The sequence below is a fragment of the Anolis carolinensis genome, chromosome 6 (genome assembly GCF_035594765.1).
Source record: "Anolis carolinensis isolate JA03-04 chromosome 6, rAnoCar3.1.pri, whole genome shotgun sequence".
Lineage (NCBI taxonomy): Eukaryota > Metazoa > Chordata > Lepidosauria > Squamata > Dactyloidae > Anolis > Anolis carolinensis.
The window spans coordinates 90,045,714-90,059,707 of NC_085846.1; the positions used below are offsets into that span (position 1 = coordinate 90,045,714).

General features: G+C 38.1%; 1 long non-coding RNA gene across 2 annotated transcripts in view; it reads left to right on the top strand.

Moving 5' to 3' along the window:
- The first annotated feature begins 991 nt into the window (after nucleotides 1-991).
- The window catches only part of LOC134300025 (uncharacterized), a 63,827-nt gene continuing 50,824 nt past the window's right edge, over nucleotides 992-13,994 (top strand). The window contains exons 1-2 of one of the 2 annotated variants that reach the window (XR_010007286.1): nucleotides 992-1,302; nucleotides 2,021-2,106. This is a non-coding gene — a long non-coding RNA (uncharacterized LOC134300025). The remainder of the gene's footprint in view (nucleotides 1,303-2,020; nucleotides 2,107-13,994) is intronic. The other variant, XR_010007285.1, reaches the window with a different exon arrangement.

The window sequence follows — 13,994 nt, forward strand, 5'->3', positions numbered from 1 at the left end:
TAAGGTGAGGCAAGTACAAGCTATGAGATGAATCTATATATATAAAAGAGTGATGGCATCACAGCGACCCACAAAACAACAAAACTACAGGCCCCCCAACCTCGAAATTTGACAACACAACCCATCATCCACGCCTCTAGGTTGATACAACAAAAAGAAAAGAAAAATAAAGTCCTAATTAGAGAAAGAGGAATAATTGCTTTTATCCAATTGCTGCCAGTTAGAAGGCTAAGCTCCTCCAACTTGGTCTCCTAGCAACCCAATAAAAATAATAAAAAACACTAAAAATTAATACAATAAAATACTATAATAACAGAAAATAACTAAAAATAATACAAGAAAATAATAAAATATAATAAATAAAATATAACTTACAATAAAATTTAAAAAAATTGCAAAAAAAGTCAAATAAAAATTACACAACAATTTTTAACCAATACCACCACCACTTTGCCACAGCAACGCGTGGCCGGGCACAGCTAGTATTTTATATAATGGAAGCACAAGAAGTGGTGGTACAGTAGAGTCCCACTAATCCAAGCCTCGCTTATCCAAGCTTCTGGATTATCCAAGCCATTTTTGTAGACAATGTTTTCAATATATCGTGATATTTTAGTGCTAAATTCGTAAATACAATAATTACAACATTACTGCGTATTGAACTACTTTTTCTGTCAAATTTGTTGTATAACATGATGTTTTGGTGCTTAATTTGTAAAATCATAACCTAATTTGATGTTTAATAGGCTTTTCCTTAATCCCTCCTTATTATCCAAGATATTCGCTTATCCAAGCTTCTGCCGGCCCATTTAGCTTGGATAAGTGAGACTCTACTGTATATGCACTAGGCTATGAGATAACTATAAGGTAAGTACATAAACTATGAGGTATGGTAAGTACTAGCTATGGTGGTAAGTATGTGATATAGGTTACCTGTTTGGTTTTCCAGGCCAAAAGAACCCAGACAGTTCTCTGACCTAACTCTAAGACGTTTTGATCTGGAATGAAATTGGAGGGAAAAAAGCCTCTAGAGATGAGCTCTCAGGCTGCAGGGCTGAACCATCTTACCCAAACATACAGGGGAATTTTAAGCTCCACCCCTAAAATAAGAGCTAATGGAACAGTCCACCCAAGAGCAACAAACCAGGAAATAAGCAGGGGAGAGAAAAACTAAGTAAGACATCACAGTCAATGTGGACCATAATATCAAATATTTTAAGTAGCAAAGTTTAACATCATTGCAAAGGAACTGGAGCAACTGAACAAAGACTATCTTCATTCCAAAGTACTTGAGAATTCAAGGTATATAACTACAACTTCCTTCAATTACTATCTTTAAAGGTTAAGAGACATAATATTTCCTGTAATCTTGAACCTGATCACAATTTCATGAGACAGAAAATTATCAATTGCAGCAACTGCAATTTAAAACATTTATGTGTTTTAAATGCAATTTTTTATCTTGTATTGTTGTTTTAATTGATATATTGTATTACTGTTTTATCTTTTTTATATTGTGATTTGTATTATGTTGCTTATATTTTGTCCTTATGTTGTTTGGGCCGCTGCCCCATGTAAGCCGCCCCGAGTCCCCACAGGGAGATAGTGGTGGGGTATAAATAAAGTTCTATTATTTATTTATAACTGAATGTGCAATTGAAGCCAAAGGAATATAATTGATCACTAATTAACAAAATAATGGATTAAACCATAAAGAATGGAAATACGTTTGGGAATAAGCCCTATGGAACATAATGGAAATTTTGTGCATGAAATATTGTCTCAGGACTTTATGACTTTATCTTCTGACATTTACATGACCAGCAATAAGACCAATTTACCAATGTTGTTATTCTCTTATACAATTATGACACCTCAGCAATGCGAGGCCATAATTCTGGGTGGGCAGAGTAACTCCACCATTTGCTGTGCTGCTTCCCTCTCTTTGGAAGAAAAATTAAAATATGCTTTGCAATTGTGTGAGATGTAGAATTTAATAATTTAATCCTTTTTTTTTCAGCAGAGAAGTGTGGGAGTAAAAAATAATCCCGCTTCCTCTCGTCATCAGCATGCCACCACAGAAGTCTCTGAACCTTACTGATCAAGGTAAGTCCTGTCTCAATGGCATGATCAAGGGCTACTGACGGAGTTTCCCCATCAATAGTTGGGAATGGTTTCATCACAGGGAAGTGGCAGACCAGAAGCAAATATCACATGATATTTGCTGCCCCTGGTGGTGGCGCAGTGTGTTAAAGCGCTGAGCTGCTGAATTTGCAGACCGAAAGGTCCCAGGTTCAAATCCCTGGAGCGGAATGAGCGCCCGCTGTTAGCTCCAGCTCCTGCCAACCTAGCAGTTCGAAAACATGCCAATGTGAGTAGATCAATAGGTACCGCTCCAGCAGGAAAATAACGGTGCTCCATGCAGTCATGCTGGCCACATGACCTTGGAGGTGTCTATGGACAACACCGGCTCTTTGGCTTAGAAATGGAGATGAGCACCAACCCCCAGAGTCGGTCATTCCAGATTCCAGGAATAACTACTAGCACATTGGAAGTAACTAGCTATCTAAAAAGGGGAAACATTTCCAGGCTTGGTTAGGGTGTAATGTGAACTGTGATGGACAGCAGCTACTCCCAATTTTTATAAATGTAGCTTAAGGGCACCAGTAAAATGCCACCATCCCTGCTGAGAATGATGTCTGTTATTTGTTAATGGTGCAGTTCACTCGCCTACCGGGGGTTGGTGGGGGAGGAGGAGAGAAATAAACTATTTTTTCCACCACAGTTTAGTTTCATTCTAAGTCCTCCACTTCTGTACTTGTATTGTAAAGCAGTGGGTGTTCCTCATACTCCGCTGGTTGCTTAAATGGCAGTGAATTTTCCCTGTGTGAAAGCTATCCAGGGAACTGTAATATATAAAATACATCTTCCTGACTGCAGTGGGGGGAGAGGGGAGAAAAGAAATGACAAGAAAAGGAAGCTTCTACGTATGCTTTGGTTAGGATTAGCAAATATGTATGCCACAATACTTTAGTTTGCAAAAACCAGAGATACGTTGAGATACGTCATCTGATGAAGACCCTGTAGCAGCATGTATCAATACTAGGCAGTCAACGGGGAAGGAACACAGAGAGGCTCCCGTGTTGGCAGCACACACCCAATGCTTCTGTCCCAGTTGACCCATAGAGCCCTGTCGGAAGTGAGGCTACATCATATGATGGGCGGTGTGGGGCTCCGTGGGTCAACTGGGGCAGAAGCATCCTAGTACGCTGAATTTCCATTGTATGATGAGGTCCTAAGTCTGGATCTTAGTCAAAAGCTCCTAGAGAAATGGTGGGATACAAAAGTGATAGATTAATGTCAATTTGCATAATATGATACCAAAAGGAACAGGTATCAAATCACAAAAAAATGAGCAGAGTTAATTAATATTGAATAGTGTGAAACCCAAAGATTAATCCAAACATTTGAAATGCTTGATAAAGCTGTGTTCTGTGATGTTAAAAAGAATAATGCTAGTTGTCATACAGAAGGAAATTAAATGAAATACTCCAAGGCAGACTAAGATCTTTTCTGGTTTAAAAAAAATCTGAAATTATAAACATTTGGGTTTTTTCTGGTAGAAGCACTAAGCAATTGCTGAACACCATTATTCAGTGGCAGATGTATTAAAGGTAGGATAGCTCTTCTTATTGCTTAAGCTATTATTAGCTAGGAAGATAAATCACATCTCTTGCAGCAGTAATTTACCTTCTAAAAGTAACAATATTTTATTAACCATAAGCCATTAAATTATTAATTTTAAAGCTTGACAGTAAGGAATATAAATAGTTGGAAGCCAGCAATAACTTTTAAAATCACCATACAAACATAATACTTTTAGAATACACCTATGAACATGAAAGAAAAAAATCACAATCTTTGATGTAATGCATGAATTGGGAATTATGAGGCCCTCGAAATATAGGGAAAACAATTTCCAGCATTTCGTGCCAATGGCAATGCTGGCTAAGGTTGCTGACACCTTCATTCTAACAACATGTAGAAGTATTCCAAATTAAAGTAGACCTACTGAATATAACTATGATCTTTAAAGTCACTTGTTGATTTATGATGTCATGAATTTTATGTTATTTTTAAGGCAAGGAATACTCAGAGATAGCTTTCCCAATTCCTTCATCTGAAATAGAGGCCACAGCACTAGTATTCACTGGACCTTCTGCCATGTTAAGTTTACAGTCAAAGGGTAAATATGAAAGTCTTTGCATACTTTGGGTACTTTTATTGTGTTTTTTCTGCACGGCAGAAGGTTGGACTAGATGGCTCATGTGGTCTCTTTCCAACTCTATTATTCCAGAAGAAATCTAGTTTCCTGTGAGAAAGAATTCATGGTGAAAACATTAACCATACCTATTATGACATGAGAGATGACATTTTATGTAAATTTTAGATTTGTGTTCATCACCATGCTAACAAAAAGTGGACTATAGTAAAATGATTTTGCTCTCTCCCTTCTCACCTTCAGCTCATAGATTCTGAAAAATATAGTTGAAGCTCCTGTTTTAAAAGTTAATATTCCCTGGGCATAGGATGTCTCCTTGGCTATAGAATCATAGAGTAGTCCCTGGACAAAGTGGTCCCTGGTTGGGTTGGGAGCCACTGGTCTACAAGAATGCATGTGTGTATATCTTCAACTTACCTGTCCATATGACCATATGAATTTCACGGGGTTTTCTTAGGCAAAAGATATTCAGATATGGTTTTACCAGTTCTTTCCTTAGAACTATAGCCTACAGCATCTGGTATTCGTTGGCAGTCTCTCGTCTAAATATTAACCAGAGCTGATTCTGCTTAGCTTTCAATATCATATAGGATTTTGTGCCATAAGAGTATTTAGGCCTTACTGAATGTTCATATTAAACTAACACCAATGAAGACTTAATCAATTCATTCAGCTTACTCAGTTAGATTTATTTATTTATTATTATTATTATTATTATTATTATTATTATTATTATTATGAATATATGTAGACTTGTTAAAAAGCAGAAACACAGTATCACAATACAGCAATCTTTCTTTAATTTTTAGCACCTTCTTTGGTGTCTCAGAGCAAGTCTTCATGTATTTAATTTCTAGTGTATATAAAAGTCATTAATGGTTCTGGGTTAAGACCTTTCTTTTACAGCAAACCTCTAGAAACTGATTTTTAACAAAGGGCTTTTTATGACTTTGTAATTTTTCTGGTCCTTGCCTTAAAGTAAGGTGGATGAAGTTAAGTATAGTTATTCATAGACTTATCTCTTTTATCTTACAAAAACCAAGGCTAACCATATGATACTAAATAAGCAAAAAACCACTCTTGTGGATTGCAGCCAGCCTGAACCTAGGCTGAATCACTTAGTTGTGTGAAAGTTGTAATCTTCCCAGTGTAGGGTATTTTAGTTCAATAGTACTTAAAGGTTGGCTCTTCAAATGTCTTGGACTTTCAGGTTCAGAATCCCCAGGAAATATGATCAACTGATAAAGACCCTGGAAGTTAAATCTCAAATAGCAGAAGACAGAACTCCTGGCCTAGTCTTTATGGGCATGCATTTTAATAGGTGGTCGGTGGGATGGAGGCAGGTTAGGTTATTGGTCTACCACCTCATTAGAACTTTGTACACAACCTGTGTTTCTTTCCAGCCCTTCATTGGAAGGAAGAACACAGAGAATTAAAATAATGCAATAGTGACTCCAAAAAGAATTGATTTCCCTCTTCTTTCTCAGCGGCATACTAGCCACCTTATCACATTCACTTCTGGCTCTGTCCTAGGACACTTCCAGGATGGAACCAGGACAGAGCCCTTTCCATGATGTAAGGCTACTTCTGACAGGGCTCCATCCTGGCACTGTTCTGGAAGGGCGCTAGAATGGGGCCCTGAGAACACTGGTGGCTACCCATGTTCTCATAGCCCACAATGGGGTCAGCAGAGGGGAAAACCGGGTGGTGACACTTTCCCCTGTGTGATGGGAAAAGTGGTGATGCTGGGTGTGGGACAATAGTTTTCCCCACTGCCCCACAGATTTGCCACACTGCCTGAAAAATTCCCCTGCTATCGCCTGCATTAGGGACATTAATGTGATGAGGTCCTAGGACTATTACTACCATTTTCCATCCCTTTTGTTGCAGAAGAGTTCAGAGATAAATAATAATAATCATCATCATCATCAACATCATCACCATCATCATCACCATCATCATCATCATCTATATACCGCTCCATTTCCTTGAGAGGACTCAGGGCTGTTTCCAACATGTGTGGAAAAAACAGTCAATAGTCAAAACATCACACAGCAACATGAACACAACAAACATAAAAACAACATCATAAGACAACAGTAAAAAAAACAGTCCAATTAAAATGGACACAATCAGTATATTCCACCAAGGAGTCAAATACCAGTAATCAGGGCTGCGAGATAGACATAGTCAATTATAGAGGATAGATAAAGACTTGTACATCAGCATATTTATTTTTATTTTTATTTATTTGCTATATTTATACCCCGCTCTTCTCACCCTGAAGGGGACTCAGAGCGGCTCACAGACTATAGCAAAATTCAATGCACATTATACATACAAATAAATATAACATTTCAAATTAAAAACAGTTAAAACACATAAACACAATAAAACAGATTAAAAACATAGTTTTCCAATCACGTCCCCCCCCCCCCCAGGCCAAACATAAGCCTGCTAGTAAAAGTGGTCTTACCATGGGGTAAAGCTGGATGGCAAATACTCAGGCCCCAGAGTCTCTCCTGCAGCAGGGCCCAACAGCATATCATAGGGCCTGGGGGTGAATACTGTGCAAACCAAACTAATCTTGCTCAAAGAAATGCAGGAACCAACAGATTTTCAGTTCCTTGGGGAAAGAGGGCAATGTAGAGGTTGACTGATCTCTCTGGGGAGGGCATTCCAAAGCAGGGGGCCACCACCGAGAAGGCCTACTCCTTCATCTCCACCAACCGCGCTTGGGACAGTGGTGGGAGCGAGAGGAGGGCTTCCCCAGCAGATCTTAAGGTCCATGCCGGTTCATAGGGGAGATGCGATCATGGAGATAAGCAGGGCCCAAGTCATATAGGGCTTTATAGGGCTTTATAGAGATCTGTGTGCATGTGCCCATTTGCAAGGGAGCATCAACATTTTAAGGTGAGCAGCAGTGTGGGATATACTTTCAATTGTCCCAATTTGGCAGGGACAATTTCACTTAATATTGAGTTGTCTCTATTTTGCAGCTGATTTTAAAATGTCCCAGTTGCTCATTTTTATTTCCAAAGTTTATCCACAGTGTCCTTCAGTTGCTGCAAACTGAGGTCTAAGTGCAAAAATAGCTTGTATTTTATTAACTCCACAGGAAGGGAGAAATGAATCTTCATCTTCCTATTAGGTTCAGGAAAAAGCAAACATTGATAAATGGGATATTATAGATCCTAAAACCTATGAATCTCTGAACCTTGAGGGAAAGAGAGATCAATTTGGCTAAGCATGGATTTGAACTCACCAGACCTATTTTGGGACCCTTATTCCTACAACCTGTTGATACTTATATAAATATGAAAAAAAATGTCCAAAACAGAAAGTTTACTTTTATGTGCCTTTTTGAAAGTTATTAACACTTTTAAAATTATTTGGAAAGGAACATGTCTGTCCCTAAGGGAGCCAAGGGAGGGTGTACATCCTCTTGCAGATGTACTGGTATATATGTATGTATTTTCTGAAAGCTATAGAAACAGCGATTCAGCTGCAGCTATTAATAGCTATTATTCATACATTTCAGCCTTTTCATATTTAATAACAGTTCGCTCTTTCACCAAGACTATTTTAAAACAAGAAATTGGTCTGAACGGAAGAGTAGTGGGTGTCTTAATGCAAATGGTGGGTTAGAAATCTTGCATATTCACCATCCTTCCTTATCTTTCCAGCAGAGTAAGTTTTGATTAAGCTTCAGAAAATGAAATGGAAACATTTCATGAACTTCTTTCTTTTTTTCAAAATCTGAGTGGCATCAACCTCAATTGCTCACTTTGTATTTGCCTCCTGTTCATCTATAATTACAGATTCATTGCAAAACTGTGATGTCAGTCCTCATTACACTCTAATCTCTAATCACAAGCATAAGTAGTTTTAAAACTTCATCTTAAATCATGAGAGGTTGGTCGCTTTCCTGGAAGAAATGATATGGGGATCATATTTCCAGTGATTTCCCGACAGCAATTTTTTTTTTTTGCAAGACAGGAAGAAAACCTCTTGCACAAAGGATAAAAAGAAGCCAAAGTTTTGTCAAAAGGAAGATAACTTTCATTAAAACAATTATAACTGGGCTTATTGGTTGTCAGAACAGGTTTTGATTGTACATCAGCCCTCCACATTTGCAGGTTTGATTATTCATGGATGTGATTTAAGTGTTCTCTCTAAGAATCTATAGTCAACTTCTTCCAAAGGTCATGGAGTCATACTTGGAGAACTTAGAGATTCCTAAACAGGATGCCTCTTTGAAAAAGGTTTGATCCATAGAGTCATTCTGGAGAAATTAGTCCTAGAAAGGTGTTATCTCAAGTAAGGAGCACAAAACGGCCCTCTGAAAAAAAATTGTTAACAGTGATTTGGGCCCAACTCTAATAAAGAGTCGATTAATGCTCTGAAGGAGGAATGGGAATTATGAGAGTTGTGGGCTAAATTAAACCCTTTAGATAATACATGTGGTCCTTGGAATCCATCCCAATCTTTTGAGACTCTAGTAACACCTGTCATGGACCAGGAATCAGCTCTCCATGATAAAGGGCAGACTCAAGTGGTAAAAAAGTCCAGAACTCACTGGCAGCTGACCTATCAGAGGAATCAACTAAGAAAGCAACACAATCTCCATCTTCATGGACCTGGTGAGTGAAAAAGATAGCAGAGCAGAAATGGCCAATAAGGTTCCTTGCCAAAACACAGGAGGAATGCTCTTAATCATGGGCAGCTGGCTGCATTTTTGTTTTTTGCTCACAGCTGAAATCTGTACATCAGAAACAAACTTAATTCTCTGGTAAGTGTGTAGTTTCTTCTCTTTGGGCAGAATATTTCACTGAATTCCCTGCAATGTTGTGATTGTAATGTTAAAATCCATAAATTACTTTTTAGAACTTGACATATTTGAAGAAATATGCTGAATGAGGGCCAATTTTCAAGTCTTTTACATCTTAGCTGACAGTTTCTGCTTCCTCCATTGTGTCTCCTTCTGCAACTCTAACCTAAATGGGGCGGCAGCAACCTCTCCACCTCTACCTGACTGCTCTGTTTGATGCTGCCAGGTCCATATTCTTCGCTGTGTCAGAACTTCTTTCCTTTAAATGTACTCTTGGCAATAGAGAGAATAGTATAGCAAAGGTGCTGAGGCAAATATACAGCAGAAAGTGCCTGGCTGTTTTAATAAGAGAGACACTATAGAAAGGGCAGATAAAGATTATTTGATATTATTCACCCTGTCAGGATAGTAAGAAAGAGTGGCTAGCCAGATCTGTGGAAACAGTAATTATAGTAGGACTCTGAAAAGACTTCATTTTTTTAAAGGGTCCGGTAAAAATAATACGTGTTCCTTCTCACACTTAAGAATATGTCTGAATTCTGTAAATTTCATATTTTTATAGACATTAAATAGATTAAACAAGGTTACGGTTTAAAGAGAATGAGAAAGAATATTGAAATATTGTAGGTTTTACAAAACAGATTTATTTTCTGCATTGTGAACTAACTCCCACACCAAGATCTTCTTTAGAAGTTTTGCTTCATGAGTGTCCTCCTGCTTATGATCAGAAGTGAAGTGAGTGGTAACTGTGGTTTTGGCACCTGAGATTAAATGATAAATAATAAAACTGGTGGAAATTTTGCAGCTCATTAGATTTTATAGAATTATAAATCTCAGCACACCTAGATTGGCTTGGGATGCTGGGAATTATAGTTCGATAATGTCTGGAGGGCCATATAATTCCCAGATGTGCTCTAAAATGCTGCAATTAATTTTTTTTAAAAAAAGGAAAATCTGTTGCCTGTGATACTCCATTTTGTCCTTTTTTGTAGCCACATTTAGCTCTTATTCTCAGTCTGGAACACCTCCATTTCACCATCAAAACATTAAGATCCTTGATCTTGTTTGAAATAATGCTCCACTTTGCCTTATCTTTCTGACTTGCTAATTAGCCCTTATGGTAGGTAAGTATATTTCTACCTAAACATATTCTTCAGGCAGTTAACCTACAATTAACATGCATTTTTTATGTTTCAGTACATGATTCTGATGGCCTAAATTGGTTTCCCTCAACCTCTTTCTTCTCTCTTCTAAGACTTGATACAGGATAATGCTTATCAATCACAACTAATGAGTATGTGGGGGAATGCACATTCTTTAAGGGAATTATTGGTTTAAAATGGCATTCTGCTTTGTACTGGCATTCTAAATGTCATTTCGGACATCTTGTGTGTAATTTCAAATGCCTCCTTCTTGCTGGAATTCTTTATTTTCCAGAAACCTGTCAATCCTGGTGTATGCAGCAGGGTAGACTTGTGTTATGTTCTCATTTCCTGCTATGTCCACATTTTCCACAATCTTTAAACAACACATTTTCCCCTCATACATGCTAGCATTCAATACTGCCACCTTTCTCTAACTGCCCCACTTGCATGTGAGTGAGCCAGAGTCATGGGGCCGTCTTGTTCTTCAGCTTTTTGTCTTCCACCTGAGCTTCCCAATTGCTGAATTAAATTATATAGAACAATCCATAATATATGTTCAGTCACTACAATAGCTCTCTGAGGGCTCTGGTTACTAATGGCATGTGCTCATTTGTGATTTTTTTTCCTTGTGCCATTTGCTTGAAAGGCCCTCAGCAATCCTCCACTTTTGAACAAATTGCAGGCCAGCCATATTGCTTGCCAAAGGGGTTATTCAGCACGGAACAGGCTATTTAGCCCTATTTGGTGGCTTGGCTAAGTTACATCACAAAAAGGCAGGCGGAAGGAGCAGTGATGGGAGAACAATGGTGAAAGGGTGGGCAAAACATACATTAGCAATTTACATTCTTACAAAAAGGCAAAGCTATAGCTTATGCCCAGTGTGCTCTAATAGGACACAGTGTTTCGTAAACTGTTTCGCCAAGGAACACAGAATAAACAAAGATCCTGTTTCTAAAGGAATGGGGGTTAAAGGGGTACATTTTGATAGAATTGACATCCACAGGAATAGCAGCAGCTATTAGTCAGAAACGCCATGATACTTGGCACTAATGTTTTGCATTCTGTGAATCCTCATGTCTGTATTATGAGGTTTTACAATACTCACAACATTGTAAGGGAGAAATTCTCTGATTCTGACCCAGGCTTTGATTCTTGTTCCCTTCTTGAGGATGTACTTGCCCTAGCTTGCATAATACTAGCAACCTACTCATTTTTTATTTCTTTGGAACGTTAAGCCGTCATACTCATTTTGGAGCTAAAGCCTCACTTAACTCAATGGGACTTACTCCTCTTTAGACATGGATAGGCTTTAGAGATGCACAAATATTCAGACTAAAAATGTACATGTGGTCTTCCAGTATCCATTAATAGAAAGCAGAAAAGATCATAAGTGTACAATTCATTATTTCATATAGACAGTTCATACTTTGCTTCAAGCCAAACAGAAGTGTCATTTACTAAACTCCAAATGCAGGTCAGTTCAGAATTCAATCAGATGTCCTGTCAAGAAGATTGCTGCATTAACAGATGGCAGGTATATAGAGTATAAGAAACTGTGGGGCGGGGAGGGAACGATATAATCCTATTTGTAAGGGCACATGTGCCATTCTAAAACACTTCTGGGGATGACCTAGATGTTGTGAATACATAAAGGTATCCCTTAGTTGGAGGAATGTCCATATGTCACCTATATGTATTTTTCATTTCTGCAGACTATTTTACTTTTTTGTGCAAGTGTTTTTCTTTACAGGTTGTGAACAATAAGAAACATTTGAATGGCATCCTCTGAGAAATTTTGGTTATACTTAATGTATTACCAGCTGCTGCATTACCAGCCACTGCATCTTTTAACATGACTAGGGCCTAGACTAGACATCCTCAAATTCGGCTTCCAGATGTTTGGGCCTCCAACTTTCAGAAGCCCTAGGCTCAGGAAATCTGGGAGCTGGAGTCCGAAACAGTTGGAGGGCAACAGTTTGAGGATGCCTGTCCTAGACCTTAGGTTTTGAAATCTCTGGACTTGAGATACTCCTGACTTGATAACAATTTGTGGGCTGCATGATTCTAGACTTTGAGTGCATCTTCATTGTAGAATGAATGCAATCTGACACCACTAACTGCCATGGCTCAATGCTGTGGAATCCTGGGATTTGTAATTTGGTGAGGCAGCAACTCTCTTAGGCAGAGATGGCTATGGATCTTGTAATTCCATAGCATTGAACCATCTTAGCTAAAGTGGAGTCTAACTGCATTAATTCTATAGTCTAGATGCACCTTTTGGTTACTTTCTTGCTCAAAATCCTGAAGATTCAAGCATGACATTTGAAACTACCTTTCTGACTAAATTCACTATACAAGTAAGATTATGTACTGTAAAATATTGCATGCAAAAATTTAGCTTTATTTGGGGATAAGATACTTGACAATAACAGTAAAGAATATGAGCTTTCCCCACCATTTAATAGTAACATATTCCATACTGTTGAACACTGTATCTATAATGTTTTAACTATATGCAGTATTTTATCAAATGAACTACTTATATGTTCTAACATAGGTGTAAAATGTGATCAGTTTTGTAATGATCCTTGGATTATTAATCACTATTTTAGTTCCCTGACATGACTTTAATATTATTATATAACCATAATTATGAACTGCATAGTCTTCATTTTCTATTCTCCAGCAACTTTGCTGCTCATCACCTCCTATCAGTTCCTGTTTCAGAATTTGATCAGCATAAGCAAATGGTTGTACATCAGTCATCTATAATTCTGCAGTGTGTGTTTGAACTTCCAAATATACTTGTCCTTATGCATACATAGTTATAATCACAGCCAAAAGAATGTTTCTTTTCTTCTTGCCTTATATACAAGAGTTATAACAGAACAAACTGCATAGTCATTATCGACCCATTGTCTATTCCTGGGTTTCATAGCATTGAGCCATTGCAGGTGAAGTGGTGTCAAGCTACATTAATTCTACAGTGTAGATGCATCCTAAGAGTAGCTCCTGTATAGAATTGGCTTTAATAAAGCTAATAAAGCTAATTTATTTCCCAGAAGATTATAATCCAATCCTGTTGTTATTATACACGTTTAAATTCTGTTTCACATGTGGTTGCACTTTTTTGGTTGTTGAGCAATATTTGTATTCAGGGCCGGCCCTAGGTAATTTTCATGTGTAAGCGAACAGAATATTGGCACCCCCCCCCCCAAAAAAAACCAATCACTGAAAAATAAAAGCGTTGGATAAGCGAAAATGTTGGACAATAAGGAGAGATTAAGGAAAGGCCTATTAAACATCCCATTACATTATGATTTTACAAATTAAGCACCAAAACATCATGTTTTACAACAAACTAGCTGTGCCCGACCACGCGTTGCTGTGGTGTATGTAGAGGGTGGATGACCATCTGTCAAGAGTGCTTTGATTGTGTCCTGCATGGTAGAAGGGTTGGACTGGATAGCCCTTTAGGGTCTCTCCAAACTCTTGGATTGTATCATTGTATTATGATTATTATTGTTTTTATTATCTTTATGATTATTATCATTATTATGTAGAGGTTGGATAGTCATGTGTTAGGAGTGTTTGGATCATAGAATAATAGGATCGTAGAGTTGGAAGAGACCTCACGGCCATCCAGTCCAACCCCCTGCAAGAAGCAGGAAAATCTCATTCAAAGCACCCCCGACAGATGGCCATCCAGCCTCTGCTTAAAAGCCTCCAAAGAAGG